The sequence below is a fragment of the Trachypithecus francoisi genome, unplaced genomic scaffold (genome assembly GCF_009764315.1).
Source record: "Trachypithecus francoisi isolate TF-2019V2 unplaced genomic scaffold, Tfra_2.0 Lachesis_group12, whole genome shotgun sequence".
Lineage (NCBI taxonomy): Eukaryota > Metazoa > Chordata > Mammalia > Primates > Cercopithecidae > Trachypithecus > Trachypithecus francoisi.
The window spans coordinates 34,273,544-34,299,171 of NW_022681457.1; the positions used below are offsets into that span (position 1 = coordinate 34,273,544).

Below are 25,628 nucleotides of genomic sequence, written 5' to 3' on the forward strand. Positions count from 1 at the left end.
TCTGATGGTAAAGATAGACTCTGGTAGAAAGGTCACATCCTCCTGAGTCACTCTCTCTCTCTCTGTCTGTCTCTCTCTCTTTCTCTCTCTCTCTCTCTCTATATATATATACATATATATATATTTTTTTTTTTTTTTTTTTTTTTTTTTTGTTGAGACGGAGTCTCGCTCTGTCGCCCAGGCTGGAGTGCAGTGGCCAGATCTCAGCTCACTGCAAGCTCCGCCTCCCGGGTTTACGCCATTCTCTCGCCTCAGCCTCCCGAGTAGCTGGGACTACAGGCGCCCGCCATCTCGCCCGGCTAATTTTTTGTATTTTTTTTAGTAGAGACGGGGTTTCACCGTGTTAGCCAGATGGTCTCGATCTCCTGACCTCGTGATCCGCCCGTCTCGGCCTCCCAAAGTGCTGGGATTACAGGCTTGAGCCACCGCGCCCGGCCTATATATTTTTTTTTTAAAGCGGAGTCCTGCTTTGTTGTCCAGGCCGGAGTGCAATGGCATGGTCTCCGCTCACTGCAACTTTCGCCTCCCAGGTTCAAGCAATTCTCCTGTCTCAGCCTCGTGAGTAATTGGGATTACAGACACATGCTGCCACACTTGGCTAATTTTTTGTATTTTTAGTAGAGACGGGGTTTCACCATATTGCCCAGGCTGGTCTCAAATTCCTAAGCTCAGGCAGTCCACCCGCCTCGGCCTCCCAAAGTGCTAGGATTACAGGCATGAGCCACTGCACCCGGCCCCACTCTACATATTTATAAGGAAACAGAGTCACACACATCTAGTCGATTATATTAAAAATAGGAGATTACTGATCAACAAGAGCCTCTGGCACTAAGTGGCTGGTATGAGCGTGCCCCTCTCTTGATATGACTAATTGAGACATGCTAAGAAATAGCTTTTTCTTAATACATAGATTCATCTCATCTCATAATCTAAAAGGAAGCATATGTCTCCACACCAGTTCTATAGTTCTTGTCTCTCAGCAGCTTGAACCCACCCTTCTTCATTCAGCTTTGCAATTCTGGTGCTGAGATTCTGCAAGCTACGTTTTTGCTTTCTCAGCTGGCTCCCTGTGAAGCTCTGCCAATCCTGGGCACTAGAGGGAGAGAGCAAGGCTGGAAAAGGAAGAAGGAAGACTTGCTCTTTTCTGTTTGTTCCCTGTGTACTTCTAGACTGCTTCCTGTTCCTATGGGCATTACCCCAACAACAGTTCCCAGCAGTAGCTGGGCTTTCCCACAGCAGCAGCTGAATTCAGTTTACAGTTTCCTCCACACTCACATATTGAGCCTCATTACTTGCCTCTCAGAGATACCAACACCACCTGCCTGTGTCTGCGCTTTACAGGTCTGGGTCCCAGACCCAAAGACTGCTCCTCCAAACTCAGAGATACCAACACCAGCAAAGCAGCTCCTCTTCTTCACTACAGATGCTTCTCAGCATACAATGAGGTTGTATCCTTATAAACACATGGTAAGTTGAAAATATCGTTAAGTCAAAAATGCATTTTAATAGCTCAATAAACCCATAGTAAAGTTGAAAAGTTGTAAGAAAATCCAAGGCAAGTAGAGGACTGTCTGTAGTCCATGTTTCAACTCTTGGGACCCATCCCCTAAGTTTCTACATTTTAATTATTTCTAGCCTCTTCCCTTTGTTCCTTTAGCTATAAGGATGGTAGCTACTTTCTACAGTTGCTACCTCCATAATACCTTACAGCTCTCTTTTGATCCTTTCAGTTACTTTGTTAACAATATTTGTATATAAAATAATCCTGTTCAATAACTGGCACAGTTTCTTTCTTTTGAGTAGACCCTGATACACCCTTCAAAACTTATTTGTAAAAGTTCAAGGTAGGATTCTAGTAGCTCAGGCTCAGGTCATATATCTCCCTCTCTGCCGTTTGCTATGTATAATCCAGTGGAACTATGATTGACATAACCTAGGCCAAATGCTCGGGTGTGTGGCTGAGATGAGGGACACTATGATTGATAGTTTCGGAAGGATCATTTGGATTAGAGAAATTCTCCAGATAAACAGATTGCTGTCTCCAGAATAAGAGGGATGAAATGGCTGCTGGGGTGGGGGGCTTTGGCTATCACAGGTAGCTAACATAGCACTGCCTCTCTACCTATAGGTACATATGTTTATTAATGGGTCCAAATTAGTAAGGTATAAACATGATATTATGTTCTACTCTAGTCATTCTTTTAGCCATATCCTGCAATACATTTTATTAACCCTGAAAATATATTCAGCAGATTTTAAAACTTGCTATCACTTTCAATTAGAACAAATCGAGATGTGGTTTTAAATTTCAACCCCATCTTCAGTTCAAAGTTTTTATCCTTCCTTTGCTATCTGAAATTATTTTTCCTCATCCCTCCACAGTCATAGGTGAAAGAAAGAAGGAAAGAGACATGTCTGTCGTTGAGACACCTCCTCTATTTGTTTTCTGTAAATTTGGTGTCATGCAGGGTGTGCTAGGGCATATTGATAGGAGAAGAAAAATTACAAATGCCTCTTCATTAACCAGTTTTGTAGATTTCTTTGTTGGTTAATTGCAACAGCTTTTTTGGCCACCACAGATATCCTCTGTGTGGTAAGTGTTCTAATGAACTGGGCACATGAGTAAGTTCTCCTGGAGCTGCTGTTCTCCTCACTGTATATATAGCTCCCTGATTTCGGAAAGCTGACTCAGGCATCCTTGGCAGTCTAGCCCTCTGCCTGTGGCAGTGTGTTTTACCTAGCAGGACAACTTCACATGGCGGTGCCCGCAAAGGGGCTCACATAGAACTACTTCTAGTTTCCTGTGACTGACAGAAAATTCAGACATTCATATCAAGTCATCATCATCGATGTCACTGCCTCCTCCACTTGATATTTAAATGAGAAAAAGCTGCCAGGAGTCACATCATGGTTAGATATTGTGATTATTAATTTTATATGTCAATTTGGCTGGGTCGTGACTCCCAGATAGATGATCAGATATTATTCTGAATGTTTCTGTGAGGGTGTGTTCGAGTGAGACTAACATTTAAATTAGTCGAATTTGAGTAAAGCAGATTATTTCTATAATGTAGGTGAGCCTCATCCAATCAGTTGAAGGCCTGAACAGAACAAAAGACTAGCATTCAGCAAGAGGGAATACTGCAACAGATGACCTTCAGATTTGAACCGAAACACTGAATTTTCCTGTATCTTTAGCCTGATGGTCTTGGGCTTAAACTGCAGCATTGACACCTCCCTAAGTCTCCACTGTTTCAGTGTTTTATTAGAAAGCAGGTACTTTGCATCTCTTTGATGCAGTTTTCATGATTTAGGCAAAAGGAAAATTTCCACCCTACCTCTTATTATACAAAGACTGCCTTTTTTTCTTGCATATTTATAGAGAGTAGTTTGATTTTACTAGAATATCTTATCATAATGATGGACTATAATACTGCTTTTCTTCTCCATTTGGATAACACATTTCTTACAACTGCTTCCTCCAGTCCTGTGAGTGGAAACATGTATCCTGTTTCCTCATTGTGGAAATACAGCAGGGAAATATTAGGTAGCTACCTGACTAGAGTGCAGGCTTGGCCTTTTATACAGGAGCAAATGTTAGCAGGATTATTGGCTTCTATGTGTCTCTGGGGGAAACTTACCCTGTGTGATTTTTTTCTTTGCTGTGGGGGCAGCCACTAGGAAACAAGATTATGTGCAAATTTACTGATGTAGGCCACAAGGGCAAGTAAAGACCATGTATAATCTTTAGAAATACAAGCTCCTCTTTAGATTTTCTTAGCTGACTTCTGCATTTGGGCATCACACATATATTCTCCTTAATTTACCAATTATCAGAGGGGCTGGAGAATCTAGCCAATATATTTCTTAATGCCTTTAACCAATGTATACCTTTGTGTATGAGAATTATATACCAGGAAATGAGCTTGCTCTGATTCTTTTAACTGAATATACATTAAAATGTGCTGGTAAAATATTGAGGAAATGTTGAAATAGCATAATTGAGAGTATTCTTCCTTGTTTGGTCAAAGGCTCATGCGATACTCATGTGATAACTACAAAATTATTTTCTGTAAGAAATTAGATCAGCGTGAGAATGTAGTGAATTGTGAAAAATTTAGTAAAACAGCCATCATGGTAAAAAATACAATTATTCCTAACATTTTAATTTCGAAATAGCAGAGAACTGTGTATGTTTTCACTAAGAAGTAGAAATGCATTTGAAGCCATTATCCTTACATGCCAAATAACGTAAAACAATATACGTTAATGTCAAAGAGTTTGACAATAGTTAAAGCAGCCTGCAGCAACTCTCAAAACCTGACCTGTTAATATTGTAAGAGTTATGAAAATGAAATACTGCTCTTTAAAGTTGTTTTCTTCAATATATGTATTTTCTTGTGAAAAAAAATAATGTCAATATAAACATCTGGAGAGGCAATATTTGAAGATTCTGTTACCTTAAGTTTGAGCTTACCATTATCACTATACTACATTGAAAAAACTTATTGTAGTTGTTGGTGTAACCAAATTAGCTACCTGGATAAAGATCCTATTGTAAAGTAGCATAGTAAAGGAATAGCAATTATCATATCTGGCTAGTGGCTCAATTCTGTGAACTTTTCAGTGTTACATGACTTAAGTGATGCTGGGTTTTAACAGTAAACTGAGATCTGATATTCAAATGTAGATGCTGATACCATTGTGTGTTGCATTATTATCTGAAAAGGTAAATGTTTAGGTTAAATTAAATGACTTTGTAGGCTGGTAAAATGTACAATATAAATTTGAGAATATGGGGATTTTAAAAAAAATCAACAAATAAACACAGGGAATACTTTATAAATTACATTATCTGACTAGATGGGAAAACCTACAAAAATATCTAATTATGTTTTGCATATTTAATCTACTCACAAACACATTACTGGCATAATGCATGATTATAGACAACTTCCACTGAAATTCTTAAAAACCCTGCATTCCTGAACTTTAAACTAAAAAAGAGAAGAAACCAGAGGTATTTGTTGGTGCCACAGTATGATAGATGTTTTGCATACTGCACTGAGAGAGCCAGAAAGCCTTTGCAAACATTAAACATAAAAGGTATGATGGAAAGTGAATAACTTCAGGAATTGGAATTCTGACCTCACTATTTGCCTTTTGTCACTTTAGGCAAGTGCCACTTAATTCCTTGGGGACATAGATTATTGCTTCAGAACAAATGAAATAACATGTTTACAGGTGGTTTGTACATTATAAAATGGAATATGGAAGAAAGATGCACATACAATTTTTGATTTATTCTGCAGTCCATACTTGACTGAGGGACTTAGAACATAAGAGGGGCTGATGATGAGGAGGTATGCATATGCTAGAATATGATTTATATTAGGAAAGCAAAATAGCATATTTTAAAAATACAAATAGAGGGAACATAAACTTTCTGTTTTCAGAAGAGGGCATGACTTTTTAAAACGTAAGCATTATGGATTTAATATACCGTATATTGTTATATTACTGTTTTTGGAAAAAATGTCCATTTATAGAGTAAAATCCACTGAACTTTGTAATAAAGGTAATAAAAATTTTATGTTTTACACTAATCATAGTTTACTATAAGCAAATATTTAACTTCATAAATAAAGGAACACTGAATATTCACCTGATAATTCAATGGACACTTTCGTGTGTTCATCCAATATAATTAACAATAATATTTATAAGGCTATAATATTAGAAATCAGAACGTTTATTCTGGACTATCTTAAACTGTAACAAGAAGAGAATTGTATTTAGCACAATTCCAGGCACGTATTCCTCCTTTTGTGAGGAGCTGTGACAAAAACGATAAGGACTGTGATTTCAGAGGGTTATGTTGGCAAGGAGGACCATTTGTCTAGAACCTGGGTTTTAATATAATTGCAGGGGAAAAGAGTGCTTGAACAAGAATAGTTGAGAGGTAAAGTGAATGCAAGCAGGGAAAATCATAGTGAGTGACTGCATAAAAAAAAAGATTTTAGTGGCTTCTATGACAGACTGTTTTACTGAGAACAATGTATTAATATAATTTTTAGGAAGGTTTACTGGCATTTGCAGTGGGAAATATCTTATCTACAAGAAATCTACTCTAAAGATATGTATTTTAGTTCTTAAAGGATTTAGAATTAGATTTATGGGAACAGTTATTTGTTTTAGAAGTAGTACGGAGTTCAAATTGGCTGCAGAGTAATCCACATTATACTCAAGATCAAAAAAGAAAAACATCTGTATATTTCATGACATACTACTTAATTGCAGGACAATGTAAACGTTTTCTGTAATTAACATTGTTGAAAGGAATTCCATTAACTGTGCATGTTCATTCCTGCAGGGCACTAAATACTGGATTCTACGTGCAAGTTACTATTTATATATACAAATGTCACTTTGCTAGTCAATATCTGCCCCAAAGTCATAACATCTTACTTCAGTATTTGTGGGGTGGAAACATATTTTATTACAATTTCCATGCTATTATTTTTCAAATTATAATCTATCTAGCAGTTGTAGAGTAAAATTCCAATAACTTAATTTTTGAACTTCTTATAACTACATTATTTCTATAGGAGAAATGTTTTATACAGTAGATATATTTCAATAATATTATTTTGCATCATTATTAAAATGTCCAATACAAATAGAAGTAACTTTATTTTGTTCCTAACAGTTATTTTGATCAACCAATACAGATTTTTTAAAGACAATCATTAGATATTTTTAAAAATAAATTTCAATAAAATTGAAGTAATCAATGGAAGATTACGCACAAAAAAAGGAAAAAAAATCCTCTGTAGTAAAACTGAACAAAACATGTATGAATCAGTTTTCAATCTGAATTATAATTAAAAAATATTTTTATCAGGAAAAGTTTCTATTCCGTAAATGGGTGATCCAGTTCTCTGCAACTGTAAAGCCATACTGCCTAGATGATGCCACCATGTAATGGTTAATCTTCCTTTCCAATTTATGGTGCAAATTTTAAAAAGAGCACTGTCTTCATAATATCAAAGTTAAAATTGTTTTTCTGCTACATTTTGAAATACTGCATTTTGGCTTGGACATAACTTAATGAAAATAAAAATAGTTTAGTCATACTAATTCTATGCCTAAACAATGTTTTCAACTGATTTATTTTGCTAATGTTTTAATATTCATTTTAAGTTCTCACTAATCTTAAGTTGCTGCATCCAAGATATCAAGAAATGGCATATAATGTAATTAATTTTATGAATATGATTTGCCTTTTCTCTTTTATTTTCATACATTTATGCATGTTAGCTTCTTTGGCTGGAATATCTTCCTAAACAATAACTGCCTGTCACCTCTCTAAATCATGCTTCAAGGCTTAGTTTAAATGCTACCTCCTACATGAATTCTCTCTTTATTATTTCAGCCTGCAGTGATTGCTACTGCCCTCATTATGCTATGTAGTCCTTCTAGTTATATTCAATAATTTGAAGGTATTCAAGTCTCTACTTGATTATGTATAGGGCTTTTTATATAAGCATCAATTTTTGTTGAAAAAAGAAAACTGTATGAAGAGCCAAAGGTTAAATTTCTCTAAAGTATCAGTACCAGGAAAATGTATAATTCCCATGAGCATTGGGTATATTTTTAATTTCATAGACATTGGCCCCTGTAATGGATCTTATTTTCTTTTATTACCATTGCTCAGAAGCCCAGCACTAAATTTGCACCTCATATCTAGAAGGTGTACAGCATCTCATAGCCTTTTAAAAATATGAATATATTAGCTTTGCCACTGTTTTCATCCCTTTTTAATTTTTTTGGTTCCCTGTGTCTTGATTTTCTTCATTTATGTTTTTAGAAAATTCCTGAAATTCTTGAATATCTTTGTAAACCAAAATCTCTTTATATCAAAGAGAAGCATGTGCAAATAAATAGAGAATAAACTGTGTGAAAATAATTATTTTTACCTGGAAACATTTCAAAAATGGGGAGAACAAGAAAATAATGAGATGCAATTAAATGTATTTGGACTTCTATACGTATTTCTTATTTTAAAAATAAACAAAAATTAACTTTAGAAATATTTAAATTGCAAATCAAAGAAGCACATATCTGCAATTTACAACTAAATATACATATACTGTGTGTGTACATGCATGTGTGTCTCCCTTTCAGCACTGGAGAGCCTCTTCTATCAGCTACTGGGAGTGTGACTGACATACGAAGACTATCATACCTGTCCTGTCCTGTCAGTGCCCTTAGCTGAAAAAAGTTGCCTTGCCTAAGGCCCTGCCTTCTCTTTGAGGGTAACCTACATCTAATAGCTAGTTGATACAGGGTTATAAAACCTGGTGCCTTTGCCATAACCCAGTATAGTAAAGCAGCATCCTAGCTTCAGAGTTTCCTCTGGAGTTAGTTGGCATTTTTGCTATGACTGTCGCAGAATACACCTTCTTCTGTTGATCAATCCTGCTTTTGTATTGCCCTATAGTTGTAGATCCTTACAGTACTTCCTAATAAACTCTCTCTCTTTTTTTGAGACGGAGTTTCACTATTGTTGCCCAGGCTGGAGTGCAGTGGCACGTCAGCTCACTGCAACCTCAAGTCTCCCGAGTAAAAGTGATTCTCCTGCCTCAGACTCCCGAGTAGCTGGGATTACAGGCGTGTGCCACTACACCCAGCTAATTTTTGTGTTTTTAGTAGAGATGGTGTTTCACCATATTGGCCATGCTGATCTTGAACTCCTGACCTCAAGTGATCCTCCCACCTCGGCCTCCCAAATTGCTGGGATTAAAGGCGTGAGCCGCTGCCCCCGGCCCTAATAAACTTTCTATACCCTAATCTCTATCTCAGAGTCTTCTTCTTGGAGAGCTCAATCTCTACATGGATAGACAGACAGATACATACATTTATACATACATACATAAAGGGATTCACAGAGAGGCCTGCCATCTGTCTGTAGCACAAGCTAAATAATCCTGAACAAAGTGAACAGGTATCTGTGACACCTGGAGATCTCGTAGAAATCCCCAGGTCTAAGCTATTACTTTTCATTATCATAGGAATATATTTAATTTTCATGTTACTTTATAGTTGAGAATGAGTTGCATTCTGGCCTATAAAGGAGCTGATTTTACTGACGATGAGGTGACAATTATGGTCACTAGAGCCCTCTGCTTGGTTTTGAATCTCAGCTCCTCCATTTACTAAGTGTGTGATCTTTGACAGGCATTTACCCTTTCTGGGCCTCAGTTTTCTTATTTGTAACCCGAGGATAATGACAACAACTATTTAACAGTGATTGGGGAAAAATACAATGAATTAAAGTGCTGGGAAAAGAATCAGACAAATGTGTTAGCTATAATCTTAATGTAAAAAATTAAGTCTCAAAGTCTCAATTACCCAGGTCTGTACATTAAGCAATTAAAAAAATCTTAACTAGTTGTTTCATATGGCCTATATAGGCAATATTCAACTGAAAAGTAATTTAGAGCATGACATAATTAACAACAGTGAAAATATAGACGTGAATTTTTTTACATTTTAGTAGTGTAAGAAAAAAATCTAAGCTAAAGTGCTTGGGAATTCTAACGGACTGTGTTTGGGCTATCAGATTACAGTTATATTTAAATAGATGTTCTGAGTAATTCTAGCCAGAAATTAGAGGGAAATACCACAGTTGTTTTCAAAACATATCTGTAAATTCTTGTAAACATCCCTTATCAAAAGTCAGTGTCCCCTCTACAGGCTAGTCTTTGGGACCACCAAGATGAATAGAATGAGAGAAATGACACTGCATGGTTTCTGAGACTATGTTAGCAAAGACCATGTAGGTTTTCCTGGTCAGCCTTTGAACACTGTCTCTCAGAGCCATCAATTACTATGGAAGAAGTCCAGGAACCATGAAGCCACCTTATGTAAAGTCCACATAGAGAGAAAGATGGTGGACGAGGCCTAGTTGCTCCCTGTTGAAAACTTACTAATCCAGGTACCAGACATGCAAGTGAAGAAGCTTCAGGATGACCCTACACAAGAACCAGAGCAAGAACTGCTAAGCCAATCATTCCCTAGAATTGGGCAAAATAAATGATTTATATCATAAGCTACTCTTTTGCAGTCATTTGTTACAAAACATGAGATAGCAACAGTAATACTTGTTTCTTTTTAGATCCTAAATTAATTAATTAGTTTTTATGTAAAAGAATGAGTGTAAGAATCAAAACTCAAAGAGAGACATTCATGAAAAATAGGTTTCATTTTTTAAAAAAATTTTCAAGATACTGTTAAATATCTTGAAATTATGTTAAACAATAATTAAATATCATTTTTCCTGTCTTCTCAGCATCTACCACAATGTAGACTTCTTTCTTTCATTTATTTCTGAAGTCTGAATAGGAGAGGACCCCATCACCCAATGTGTGTGCACACACACACAGACACACACACACAAACACTGCATATCTCATCCCATCCCTGCATTTTTGTGGGCAAATATGTTTTCTATTATTAAGATCCAGACACACAGCCTGGTTGGTTCTTTGAGGAGGTAATATGTTCTGATTATCTATACTTAAAATTGAGACAATTGAGACAATAATGATAACAAATTATAACACCTTTTCTTCATTTGATGTCCTGAGAAATTCAATTTCTACCCTCCAATAGAATTATTATGAAGTAGAATATGCATAATATTTCAGGACAGATAAAAAGAGTATCTTGTACATTCCGTGCTTCAATGTTCTTCATTGCTGTTACTTGTGAAAATTATCTTTTTGGAATAATATGGCCAAGCTCTTATAATTCCAAAGAAGAAGGAACACTAGTACAATTTCTGAAGCCTGTCCTGTCTCTGACGGAAGAAGAAAGACACACGGCTAGTTGCCGAGAGTCTTGGTTTGCAAGTTTGAGATTTGCCATGGGGGAATTGGCTCAATAAAAGTCCCTGTTTTCTAATGGAAATATATATAGATTCTTCAATGCTAGAATAAGCATTTGAACTTATACATTGTATCAATACTTTCTGCAGCAATTAACAATCGGACCTATTTATTCCTGTGTGGGAGACGTTGTGCTATTCGTATATTTTTTTTTCTAAATCTTTCTTGGCATACACATTCTCAAAACACTTTAAAAAGAGGCTGCTTTAATGAATGTACTATGCTTGTTGGTCGTTTCTTCAAACAATAGGAGATGGAAGATGAAGGATTTAATAAGGGAGTTAGCTTAGTTTTAAACTGTAAAACTTATGTTTTTATTGCATATAAGCACATCTTAAGAAATGAATTGAAAAGGATAATTCTGTGAGGCATTTGAAAACAGTCACCAATCCTCTGACGTCTACTGGAATGTGATTTGTCACCTGTAGAAAACTAATTCTGATTAAGTAGCACTAAGATTAGTCATTCTAGTCTCCACTGGGTTGCAGTTTTTAAGCTTCACTAGAATCTTCCCCAACTTTTGGCACCTGGGTGTTATGCATACCTGGGACCACAAACTGAAACTGAACTGATGAAACTGACATACTCAGAATGGAAACACTAATGTTGTCAGCTGAGGGGAAGGACTCTCAGAGGAGGACCAAGTTAATATGACAACTCCACTGAAGTGAATCACCACTAAAGAAACAGACTCTAGCATATGCAAATTGCTTTTCATTGTTATACAGAATATCTAGGAGGAGAGAATACCATTGAGTTTCTTTATAACATCTGATATTATTTTCCTCAACATTCCTTCTAACAAGTTTGCTAAAGACTCATCTTGGGGATTCTGCAATTCCAATGGTTTTATGTGTCCAGACACATGAATACTCCATAAAGAAAAATAGATGCATGTGTTAAAATGAGTGACAGCATTATTAAATTATCTTGGATATTAATATAAATCAAAATTTATATTAAAATTATCAAAATTTCAAAATTTTGGATATTATCTTGGATATTAAATTATCAAAATTATCTTGGATATTAATACATCTTCTGGTCCAGATTCAAGGTAACAGCTAAACAACCACACCCTCAGAGGTGTGAAGGAGTAGACATACATAGAAGGAGTAGATCTCTTCATACCAGCGTTCAGGTCTATGCTTCCCTCTCTTTGGGAACAGAATTTCCATTTCTTTGGAACAAAATGTAGTTTTCTGTAGCTTGCCCTCCTACTTTGTATTTTCTCGATTCATTTTTAAGGCCTTGGACTTAGTAAATTCTCAAGTTAATTGCGACATAATCAAAATTGAATAAACTCATGAAAGACAAATAAATGTTTGGGTACTGGGGAGGTCAAACTTTTCTTTGGAATGTAGCACTCATATTTAATACAGACAATAGCTCTAGAAATGTATTTGTTTAACAGAAAAAAATGAAGTATTTTTTCTACCTCATGCCCCTTCTCTCTCATTCTTAGATAGGTAACATTCCTCTTTGTTCATGGATGGCTCTGGCTCAGGGAGAGGTTTGGAGAATAGTTTTGTTTTCTCTCTGAAAATATATAAAAACCCATCTGAAGCCAGAGAAGGATTGTACCATGCTTCTGTACAAAGGATAAGGCAATCATTGATGCTAACTTACAGCAATATAATACACCATGAAAGAAGGAGAGTAAGGAATATACCATTTAAATAAAGGGTTTGGAAATGGAATCTGGTTCTTGAACCTTAATTTGTATTCCACTAAATGACATTGATTTTTTTAACCAGAGAGGATGGACTATAAAAGATTGTCCATATGTCACACTATAGGTTCTTTTGTCTTTATGACTGCTGAAAAACTTCCCCAAAAGCATTTTGGTAGAATATTTCTTATATTCCCAACAAATTATTCAACCACTTTCCAAATTATTGATGAGTTTATTCCTTGAAGATAACTAAGACACGAAAAAAGTTATTATCAAAAATATAGTTATACTTAAAAGATTTTGACTTTCCTGAATAAAGCAATAATACATAGTGCTTGACATTGCACCTATAATTTTACACCTCGGTGATTTTAATATAATGAATAAGAGATATGTAATTTCAACTTTCAACTCTAGTAAGAGATGGGTTTGCCCCTGCCACTTGGAATTTAGATTCATGTCTATTAACTCATACAAGGAAGTTTCAACATAAGAGTATGCCAGTCCTCAAAATGTTCAAATTTGTGTGTTATTACCTTAATACTTTTTCATTCGAAGCATTTATTTTCTTGGTCAGTGAGAAGCTATCATATACAGTTCCAAAAAATTTCTGTGTACAAATTTATTGAGAGATACTTCAGTTCAAACCAAAAAATAAACATTTTAATTAACTCTGTTAAATGGTCACTATCCCCAGAAGCAGTCGTTATCAAAATGTAGCCCCCAGAAGAGTAGCATCAGCATTATCTGGGAATTTGTTAGAAATGGAAAATATCAGACCTTAACCAGAAGTACTGATTCAGAAACTATAAGAGTGGAGTCCAGTAATCTGAGTTTTAATGAGCTCTCCGGATGATGTGTGGTCGGTGGGAGCCACTAATTATAAAAATAAAGTGAGTAGGATTGAAAACAAATTTGATATTCTTATATGTAGGGCAATAAAGCAGTAATCGAAAGTACCAGGGAAATTAAGTCACTGTCACATGTGTCATATGTGCCACATTAACTAACTTTAGATAATTAGTTGGCATAGTAATAGTTTATAACTTTGTGGCACATTAAAGTTATCAAATTGCCTTCAGATACTTCACCATATTGGTTTCTCATAATAACCCTCTGAGTTAGCTAGCACAAGCCAAATATTGTTTCCTTCTTATAAGAACACTCAAGATTTTGTCAAAAGGCAACCAGCTAGAGATGGTATTAGAATCATCTTCTGTCTTGGTCTCTTTGAAATTTGCTGTGGTACAATAAGACCCTTATGAAAAGGGACTGATTTAAAATATGGCATGTTTTTGTCCTTCTGCATCAATAATACTTTCATCTTCGGTTATCAATCTTAATATTAAGTGATATATTAAAGTGCATCAGAACAAAGACCTTCACATGTTAAAATGTTCATGTGCTGCATTGTGTGATTTTTTTTAAAGAAAATTAACCACCTATACTCAGTACATTATGTCCATTTATTGTATTGAGATATTGACATATTTTACAATTGATTGTATTTCAAGAAAATTGTACTCTTTAGCTTTCCTTTGTAGGTGAAAACTCTAGTCAAGTCTCCATTGTTTTACTGACTCATGAGATATTCTGTTGAGTGCCTATTTTATACCATGTCCTCTTCTAGGCACTAGGAAAATAAATGTCATGAGTCTTGCATTTTAAGAGCTTCCTTTATCTAGAAACAAAACAAGCCCCGGGAATAGCTAAGCCTCTATCATCTTGGCCTGCAGTTTGGCAATAGCTTCCTCAACTGTCTTTCTGAGTTATTTTCCCTGCTGCAATAGAAAATTAACATTTTCAGGAATAAATGAGATTATGTCATTTCTCTGCCCAAAACCCTCTAGAAGATTTCCATTACATTTAAAGAATAAAATCTTAAGTATTAGTCTCTGACATACTTTGCTTTAAATATCTCCTTATTGTTTCTTCAACATATTAAGCACAAGCCCAATTTAAATCCTCTGAACAAGCTGTCATTTGGCCTGAAACATTTTTGCCCTAAAAATGTGCATGGGTCATTATTTTATTTCACTGTTTTCTATTCAAATAAGCTTTCTTAGAAAGCTTTCCTAACCAATAACTCTGTGTAAAATAGTCCCACACATTTCCAAGCCAGTCACTTTCAAATACTCTCATTTTGCTACTTTTCTTGTTCAAAGCACTTATCAATGCCTGACAGTATATAATATATGTCAATTTGGGATTATCACTTAATATTTCATATTAAAAATGTATGAATTCTTAGCCACTAATTGCTTGTTTATGATTTATAATTCTTTTCCTTAGTACTTGGATTCGATAAAGACAAATATTTTTATCATTGTGTTTACCACTATATTCTTGACACCAAGAATTAAAAGTTATGAACATACAAAAAATTATGTATGAAAAACAAATCACTTCATAATGAAAAATTTTATTAATGATAATAAGTAGTACAAGATACAAGTATGCCCTAAATAACGTTATTAGCAAGTGTATGCAGGATAAATTGATGGCTTTGAAAGAGCAAATAAAGATATAACAAATATAGCAGGAGAGCTCCACTATACATTTACTAGATCAGAGACATACTAATCTAGTAAATAGACAGCATAAAATATGTGGGGAGTGAAAGATAGTAAATTATGTAGAACTATTAAAATGAGAGAACTGAAAGAATGAAATAAGGTTTCCCTGCACTAGCTCTCTTTGCATGCTTCCATCCACGTAAGATATGAGTTGCTCCTCCTTGCCTTCCAACATAACTTTGAGGCCTCATCAGCCGTATGGAACTGTAAGAGCATTAAACCTCTTTCTTTTGTAAATTGCTCAGTCTCAGGTATGTCTTTATCAACAGCATGAAAATGGACAAATACAGTAAATTGGTACCAGTAGAGTGGGGTGCTGCTGAAAACATACCTGAAAATGTGGAAGCAACTTTGGAACTGGGTAACAGGCAGAGATTGGAACAGTTTGGAGGGCTCAGAAGAAGACAGGAAAATGTGGGAAAGTTTGGAACTTCCTAGAGACTTGTTGAATGACTTTGACAAAAATGCTAATAGTGATATGAACAATAAGGTCCAGGTTGAGATGGTCTCAGATAGAGATGAGGAACTTGGGAACTGGAGCAAAGGCGACTCTTGTTATGCTTTAGCAAAGAGACCGGCAGTATTTTGCCTCTGCCCTAGAGATTTGTGGAACTTTGAACTTGAGAGAGATGATTTAGGGTATCTGGCAGAAGAAATTTCAAAGCAGCAAAGCATACAAGAGGTGACTTGGGTAGTGTTAAAGGCATTTAGTTTTATAAGGGAAGCAGAGCATAAAAATTTGGAAAATTTGCAGCCTGACAATGGATAGAAAAGAAAATCCCATTTTCTGAGGAGAAATTCAAGTGAGCAGTCTGCAGACATTTGCGTAAGTAATAAGCAGCTGAATATTAATCTCAAGACAATGGGGAAAATGTCTCCAGGGCATGTCAGAGGTCTTTGAAGCAGTCCCTCCCTTCCCAGGCCTGGAGGCCTAGAAGGAAAAAGTGGTTTTATGGGCCAGGGCCAGGTCCAGGGTCCCTGTGCTTTGGGCAGCCTAGGGAGCTGGTGCCCTGCGTCCCAGCCACTCCAGTTGGGGCTGAACGGGGACAATGTAGAGCTTGGGCCATGGCTGGAGAGGGTGCAAACCCAAGCCTTGACAGCTTCCATGTGGTGTTGAGCCTGTGGGTACACAGAAGTCAATAACTGGGGTTTGGGAAACTCCGCCTAGATTTCAGAAGATATATGGAAACACCTGGATGCCCATGTAGAAGTTTGCTGCAGGGGAGGGGCCCTCATAGAGAACCTCTGCTAGGGCAATGCAGAAGGGAAATATGGGGTCCGAGCTCCCACACAGAGTCCCTACTGTGCCATCGCCTACTGTAGCTGTGAGAAGAGGGCCACCATCCTCCAGACCCCAGAATGGTAGATCCACTGACAGCTTGCACCATGTACCTGGAAAAGCCACAAGCACACAATGCCAGCCTGGAAAGCAGCTGAAGGGAGACTGTATTCTGCAAAGTCACAGGGTTGGAGCTGCCCAAGACCATGGGAACCCACCTCTTTCATCAGCATGACCTAGATGTGAGACATGAAGTGAAAGAAAATCATTTTGGAGCTTTAATGTTTGACTGCCCTGTTGGATTTCGAACTTGCATTGGAGCCTGTAGCCCCTTTGTTTTGGCCAGTTTCTCCGATTTTAAATGGCTGTATTTACCCAATGCCTGTACCCTCATTGTATTTATGAAGTAATTAACTTGCTTTTGATTTTACGGGCTCATGGGAAGAACTTGCCTTGTCTCCGATGGGACGTTGGATTGTGGACTTTTAGGTTAATGCTAAAATGAGTTAAGACTTTGGGGAACTGTTGGGAAGGCATGACTGGTTTTGAAATGTGAGGACATGAGATTTGGGAAGCACCTGGGCAGAATGATATGGTTTGGCTATGTCCCCATCCAAATCTCATCTTGAATTGTAACTCCCACAATTCACACATGTCATAGGAGCAACCTGGTGGAGATGATTGAATTATGGGGGCTGGTCTTTTCTGTGCTGTTCTTGTGATAGTGAATGATTGTCATGAAATCTGATGGTTTTAAAACTGGGATTTTCCCTGTAAAAGCTCTCTTTGCCTACTTCCATTAATGTAAGATGTGTCTTGCTCCTCCTGCCTTCCACCATGATTATGAGGCCTCCCCAGCCAAGTGGAACTGTAAGTCTAATAAACAACTTTTTTTTTTTTTGTAAATTGCCCAGTCTCACATATGTCTTTATCAGTAAGATGAAAATGGACTAATACACATGGCAAGGAACGTCCTCTTCTAACACATTTATATTTATATTCATTGATTACCTGGTAGTAAAATTAGAAGCTTATAAGAAATTATAAATGTTCATATTTTTTCAATTACATAGATGAATGAATGATAAATATGGTTGATGTACATGTCAGAAAAGATGAGGAACTTTTTACCTTTTAACAAAATCTATTAAAGAATATGAATATATTTGTGATTTCTCTTGTAAAACAAATTTAGTGCAGTAAGATTCTTTTCTTATTCATCATCAGAGTCCCCACAACATGCAACAGATTATATTTTAGATAATTGGTGCTTAATATACAAATGATAGAATAGTATTTATCTATTTTTTTATTGTCAAATAACATAGAGCTCTTTTCCTGTTTGCCATTTGAGGTCAGGTACTTGCTATCCTTTTGTAGTGGTAAGGCATTTTTCACTCCAATTTAGTGTAAATCCTTAGTCTCTGGCGCTATGAGCCTGTAGGTAATGTTTTTATTAATCATCAATCATTTTCCTCTTTCCTACTTATACAGGTCTTGTGTGTAACCTGCAAGATTCTGTACAAGAAAAATGCCCATCATAAGTAAGGTACCAATTTTCTGGAACTATTACACTAGTGAATGATGACCTTTATCAAATGGTGGGCAATTGGAAAGCCTCCAAAACATCTTAACTGATTTGTTATAAGTAAACTTGATGTCTTGAAAAACAAATAAGGAAGCAATGTTTTCTGATAGTCATTGTCCATGAATCAACATGAAGAACTATAACTAATTTTTAAGAAACAAAAGTGCTAATTCCAGTATACTTGGGTGTCGATATAGAAGGAAAGTAAGTAACACTGTAATGGTTTTGGAAATACTGCTTGTTTAAACAGGAAATATTAATGACCAACATCATTATCACTTATGAGGAAAAACAAAAGAACATAAGTTATTGCTGGTTTATTTCAAGGGGAGTGCACATATATTTGAAAAGGAACCAGAGAGTTCTAAGTACACTGAAGGAAAGAGAAACATTGGTTCAAACTATTAAATGATTATTTCCCTTGGAAAGAGGGTGAAGTCAATATTATTTCTTACTGTTTTGTCTGTTCTTAGTCAGACTCATATATACTTTCAGAAACGTAATTTAAAGAATCAAAGTTCAAAGTAGCATAAAATACACATCAAAATTTTGAAGTACTGCTATTAAATCTACCATATTATACTTATTATTAATACTTTTATTAATAGTATAAAGCCATAATAAGTAATAGTAGTAGTTGTTCAGTAAACTATACTTTCCTTAGGTAGATTTAGTATACACATTTGCTGATATAGTCAGCATACTCATAACTGCTGAAATTTAGATATGGACCCTCTTTTTAATATAAGTTCCCTATTAGGTAGTGCTAAAATTATTTCCCTTCTCCTAACCCTAAGGAGTAAACACATAATAAACTGAAGAAATGTAGTGTGCAGCAGGAAAGAAATGGGAAAAGTCATTATATTTGTCTTTAAGGAATATTATAATAGTTTTATCATCTACTTGTTATATAATTTTCAATAATATTTGTCAATATCATCTTTATAGTTTGTGGCATATAAACATAATGACTCACTTGAAAATTCCTGCCATTAACAATGATGATAGCCTTCATTATTGAATGTATCTCATGTATTTGCCATTGTAAATAACATTTTACATACGTTATTTCACTATGTTTCATCATATTACTGTAAGATAGTTAATGTATCACTCTTTTTCCAATAAGATTTTCTGGGTTCCAAGAGGTTACTCAAAATCCTAAAGTCAAACATTAATGGAAAGAGGAAGCAAGAATTGAAAACCTGATATATCTGACTCCAATTCTGCTGTCTTTCTTTCACATTGTCAAGCTGTAGGACTGTGTAAATGTTTGTTATTAGGTGGGCATTTTTGGTATCCTCTGACTGTTTCATTGAGTGATTAGCAGTACCTTAGAAACACTCCAATGACCTCCTTGCTTGTCGTCAGAAACAGTTACTGAAGATAGTAAAGCTATTGCTCTATGTAGCCATTTTGCTAGACAACAGGAGTGAATAAAGCAGAACTCCATGGAGCCAATGGATAATAACAGCTGAAAAAAACATAAAGCTGGATGAACGTCTTATTTTTATAGAATTGGTATTGCTAGTTCAGGGCTGAGCAGGAACTCTGAATGAGAAATTAAAGATGCATATTGTCCCTAGAGTTTACTATATGTTCAACTTAATTGGAAATTGCAACTAACACACTTCTTAGACATTTTCTTTGTTGGGTGTAGGATCAAAGTGAACTATATAAAAAAATAAGGTGCGTTTGATGATTAGAGCTATAGGAGAAAAAGTATAATACTCAATTTTGGTAGATAAAATATCTCAACAATGTCTTGAAGCAGAAACTGTTAAAGTCACACCCTATATCCTTTTGTCCACTTGAATTTCCTAAGGCTGTGATAGACAGTTTCTTGCACTTTGAAAAACGTCAATTTCAGACACCTTTAACTCTCTTCTACCAGAGGATATCAGAGAATTTGCTCAGCCACAGGCTGGGTGTAACCTGTAAGTAGAGGGAAGTTCAAATGCTTAGGGACAACTAAGGAGTGGTAGTCAGTGGATAAGTTATTTCATTTCCTAAAAGGTTATTTCATGTGATGATTGTATGTCAGGATCTTCATGGTTTCTCAGAGAATTCTCAGTGGGACTGAGCAGCAGTAACTCATAGCAGTATCTGGATCATTAATGTACACTTTTCAATAGCTTTTATCACTTTTCTGTCTCACCTCCTCTCTTCCTCACATGTACCCCCTGGGAGTGTATCTCAAATACACTAAGTCCTTGCCTCAGTTTCCCCTTTTGGTGAACTAAATCTAAGACTATTCCCTAAAGAATGTTCTTAAAGATGTAGGGACATTCTCTAATAAAGTGTCTTTCCCATTATCTCATTTAATACTTGATATGGTTTGGCTCTGTGTCCACACTCAAATCTCATCTCGAATTATAATCCCCACGTGTTGAGGGAGGGACCTGGTAGGAAGTAATTATTCCCATAATGTTCTTGTGATAGTGAAGGAGTTCTCACGAGATCTGATGGTTTTAAAAGTGGCAGTTTACCATGTGTGCTCTCTCTCTCCTGCCACCTTATGAAGAAGGTACTTGCTTCTCCTTCTTCTTCCACTATGGTTATGTTTCCTGAGAACTTCCAGCCATGCAGAACTGTGAGTCGATTAAACCTCTTTCCTTTAAAAGTTACCCAGTCTCCGACCATTATATACAGCAGTCTGAAAACAGACTGATGCAATACTATCAATTGTTTACAATTTTTCCTCCCTCATATACTGTAAACTCTCCATGGGTGGGCATGGAAGCTCCGCTTCTTTTCTCCTTTCCTCTCCTTCTCCTTCTTCTTCTTCTTCTTCTTTTTTTTTTTTTTAATATAATAGCTGTTTTCTCCTTGCACCTAGCACAGTAGCTGACACATATTAGGTATTTGATAAATACTCGTTGACTAATTGAAGTTCCCATCACAACTATGTGTGGTTGGTGTTATTGGATTATTTTGTAAAATGAGTGAAGTAACTTGCCCACTGTTACACTGAAAGTGACAATGGACAGGACAAGATTCAAATTCCAGTCTCTCTATGTGTTCTCTCCACTGTATGTCCTCCAACAGCCTAAGTCAGAGAGACAATTGTTATGTTCTAAGAGTCTTTTTTGATATCCTAGTTTACTGGCTACCAAAAAGTTAGAAGAAAGTTCTCATTTGAAAGCTTTCAGATCTTATAAACCTCTGTAGTATTTCACAAGTTTATGGAACCACTATGGTCAGAAAATGCTTTTATACAGTATACTTGTCATCTTTAGCCCATGTGTATGCCCTAGGGATCACAGAAGAATACCTTTTATACACTTTAGTATAAATGGTAACTGAGGAAAAAAAATAGAATCACACTTGGACCGTTTCTTATCCCAAATTTATTGTCCTAGAATTATTCCTTTATATTTGGCTAGTGCTATACACTCCTTATTTGTAGAAGATGTTGAATTGAATGAAATTTTTATTCTCCTATTTTATAAAGCATGAAAAGTTTATCAGTCTCAAATAGTGATAGTGCTCTGGACGGATCATACTTTTGGAAACCAAGCATCTGCTTAAAGTAAAAATATTAGAATTACAGGATAATACTATTATATATTTTAATTTATTTCAAGTTTAATTATGTATGCTTTAAAATACTTTATGTGTTCATAAATAACCTGATTTTCTAACTGAGACTAACCAATCATACATACACTTATTTTAGCAAGAATATATATACAGTAACATATTCAATAAATACCATTAGCAATGTAAATATCTATTGATAGTATTTAACTTGACAACATAAGCACTTAACATTAAATATATAAAGAAATAAATTAGTTTTTAAAAGTTACCTTTCAATTCACCAAGTAATTTTTTTTAACTATCACATGAACTTTCAGCATCACTTTTCTCATTACCACTAGAAGCATATATTGAGTCAGATAACTCCCAGCTTCATTTTTATTACCATCTAAGTATGTAAGATACAATATTTTTTGAACCAACAGGAATTTTATCCCAAGTCACAGAATATCATTCACATAGCATGAGGGCAATTTCTTTTCTTTTCTTTTTTTCTTTTTTGGTCTCAAGGAGCTATATTTATGGTCTTTCAATGTCATTCACTGCTTCTGTTATCCATTTCTAAGTTGATCTTTAAAAGACTTCATTATTAAAATACCTCAAACTTGCAACTGTGGAATTAATTCCCCTATAAATAACTGTTAAATCTCTGTTAAAATTTTCTTCTTTTTAAAATTCTATTACTTATATGAAATTCAAACTACCATTAGTTGAGATAATTTCAGGCTGTTGTGTCTTCCCCCAAAAAACATTGTTGTTCAGAATACAGTAATCGAGATGGTGTCCTTTGATAAGAAAATATTTTAAGGATGTAAAATAACTCTGCTTTTTATAAGGAATAGTTTCGGTAAAAAAGTATCTTCGTATTTGGGCATGTTGAAGAATGTTTATTTCCTATCTATAGTAATCTCTTGGACCTACTTTCCTGTCTTCATAGTAAATGAAACATTTATCCATTTTCAAAAAAAAAGTAAAGTTCTGGAATTAAGCTCAATATAGCAATTTTGGTAACTTGTGTTTTAAAGATGAATTATACAGATAGTTTTGCTATACCTACAAACGTGTGTGTGTGGTGGGGGGGTGTTCAACTATATGTAAGTGCATATAAGTGTATGTATCTGTATATATAAATGGGAAGGGGTAGTGGGGACATTTGGAATGTATTTTTGAAAGATACTAAGATCTAGAATAAAGTAGTCTATAAAGTCCAATAAAATAGATATAATGATAATAGTGATATGATGCTATAATAATAATAATTGTATACAAGGTTTAAAAAATCTAATTCCATTTGTGTACTCCGAAGATTCATTTAATAGTAACAATTTGTTTGTTTTGGCTAATTTTAATAGTTTATTTGTTTTAAAGCATCACTTGGACAGCCTGTTTCTCATAAAAATAAACAAATGAATGCACAGAATGAAGACAACACAGTCATATGAGTCAAATATTTGCAACACTGGACCCTAAAGCAAAACAGGTTTCCAGACAGCATCATACACAGCAGTCATTTTATGCCCTTTTTATGCCTTCCTGATTCTCTGTCATTTCCCCTCTCGATGAAGAAAAACTGATAAGAAATTATGTCATTCCATGAAAAAACTCTAGGATAATTTTTTTTTTTATTAGCTATGTTTCAGTCTTTTGGATTCACTCAGTAACAAATTATGACAAAATCTAATCAAAAGAATATTAAAAGGAAATTGTCACCCTCTTTTCTATAAAATGTAAAACAATTGGTAATGTGTGTTCTGCAGTGATTTACTGTATATAGAAGTGAATGGGCATGCTGAAAGACAGATATTTGATGGGTAGGGATGATAAATATTCATAAATATAGTTAATACTAAAACATTTTCTTCTCTACTACTTATTCCACTTTACTTATTTCTACGCTGAAGTGGTAGACATATTAAAATATTAATTTTCCGCTTTACTGGAATGATTTCAGAGTCAAGTGCCATTAAAATTCTGAATGTAAATATGAAAAAAGAGGATATGGCTCACACTAATCCTTCATTGGTTTTTTAAACTATTTATTTGCTTTTTTTTAAAGCTACTATTTTGAAAATTTAATTGCCTTGGGAGATGTATGCAGAGGCCAGAAAAGGTGTCACAGTCTTGTGAAATATTGTCTGTCACTGAGAAATCATTGGATAGTCCCCTACTATAAGCTTGTAAAACAAAGGGCAGCTTTTTGGAGGCAGGGCAACACGTGATGGCCAAGGCCACATTTCACTGCCAAGTGCATTTCATGCACTTCCTAGCGCTCTTCCCTTTCTTAAGTTACTATATATTTCCATTAGAGAGACAGGCTAAAAAATGCCTCTGAGGGCAACTGTTTTTGTGAAGCAATTGTTCATTCTTAGCAGGCTTTAGCGCACTGTCCAAAAGTAGGGTTAAAAGCTCTGATGAAGAGGTTTGTCATTGTCACTGGCCAAAGGGAATTCTAAGCTATGGATTATGAATTTAACCTGATGTGAAAGAGATGTCATGATTTATATCAATTGTTCTTTTATCTCTTTTTTTGTTGTTGTTCTTTTATCTCATGATTTTCCTCTTCGTGACTGCTAATTTGAATTGGCTGGTTGATTATAACGCCACATAAAATTTATTGCTAAACTACATACACATACACACACACGGCAAATGAATATACTGAAGCCATTTTAATAAATGGCATTTTAAACAATTGGGACCCTTTCCCGATATTCATTGGGTTACTAGTTTCAAGACCCAGCCCTTCGGTGGCCATGTCACCTTCGGTCCCTGGTATACCACAATGGCAGCATAGAGTATTTAGCTATTGACCACAAACAGCTGGTGACATTTCTGTTCTGTGGAGAACAGCCATGTTCTGCACTAAATCTGACTGGCAAACTTAACAGGGGTTGAGAGGGGAGCTTCCACCCAATTCAATAACAGCTCCCAGCTCCTGTGTTTTCCTTCATTTCATCTCAATACAACCCTGGTTTCCTTGATAACAAACAGCTAACACTTTCTGAGCTCTGCAGAGTTCTAAGCATTTTGCATATATTAATGAATTTATTGCTTACAGCCACCTTAAGAGTTAGATAGTATTATTATTTTCACTTAACAGAGATATTAAGTAATTATCTCATGGCCACACAGTTACTAATAGAGGAGGAATCCAAACCCAGTCAGCCTGCCTCCAGCGTTCCTGCTTTAGCCACAGTGATATACTGTCTTGCCTTAGCTATGGAACAAAGAAGAGACACTCCTTATATTTTGTCTTGATAATGTCATAGACACTTATTTAAGACTTTTCTGATTTTGACTTTAAGACTTTATCTAGATTTAACCTATGTCATTTTAGAAGATTAAAAAACATGGAAAGTTAGATAAATGAGAATTAGTTGGGAAAACAAAAATGACAAAAGGAAATTCTTTATGATGATGTAAACTATTTAAAATTATTTATCCTTTTGGAGATAATGGCAGTTTCCTGATCACCACGTAGGAGAGAGTGCTCACATTTTATTCATTCATTCACTCATTCATTCATTCATTTGTTTGCCTCTTTCTGGATCTAACACTTTAGTTTGAATGTTAGACATCATTATGATTAATATTAGGTGTCTATAACATCATATATATGCAACCTACATTTGTTAGTTCTTTTACCTATTATAATAATGTTTGAAATTTTTATTCTTTTCAAAAGATTACCATATAGTACAAGAATTATTATAATCGATGTTTGGAGGAAAAACTATCTTATGCCTTATAAAGAAGCTTTATATAAATTTTAAAAAATTGTTCTTGGAACTATCAAAGTTGTCTACTGCTGCATGAGATGTTGAATTCAGCCACCAATATTGGTTAAAACATAATTCAGTCTGACATCAGTGATCCAGCTCTAATTAACTCAATATAGTTCATCCTAGCTGTAATTAAATTAATATAGATCTTATTAATATTGGGATTACAGCTAAGGCTACATTCACATTATAGGCACCCTTACCTCATGTGTATCAAACTCTTTATACTACTT

The 25,628-nt window shown here is 35.3% G+C and overlaps 1 long non-coding RNA gene across 1 annotated transcript in view; it reads left to right on the top strand.

Annotated features, from left to right (window-relative positions):
* The first annotated feature begins 516 nt into the window (after positions 1–516).
* Positions 517–25,628, top strand: part of LOC117093827 — a 68,750-nt gene continuing 43,638 nt past the window's right edge. The window contains exons 1-3 of the long non-coding RNA XR_004441262.1: positions 517–558; positions 1,342–1,467; positions 17,977–18,031. This is a non-coding gene — a long non-coding RNA (uncharacterized LOC117093827). The remainder of the gene's footprint in view (positions 559–1,341; positions 1,468–17,976; positions 18,032–25,628) is intronic.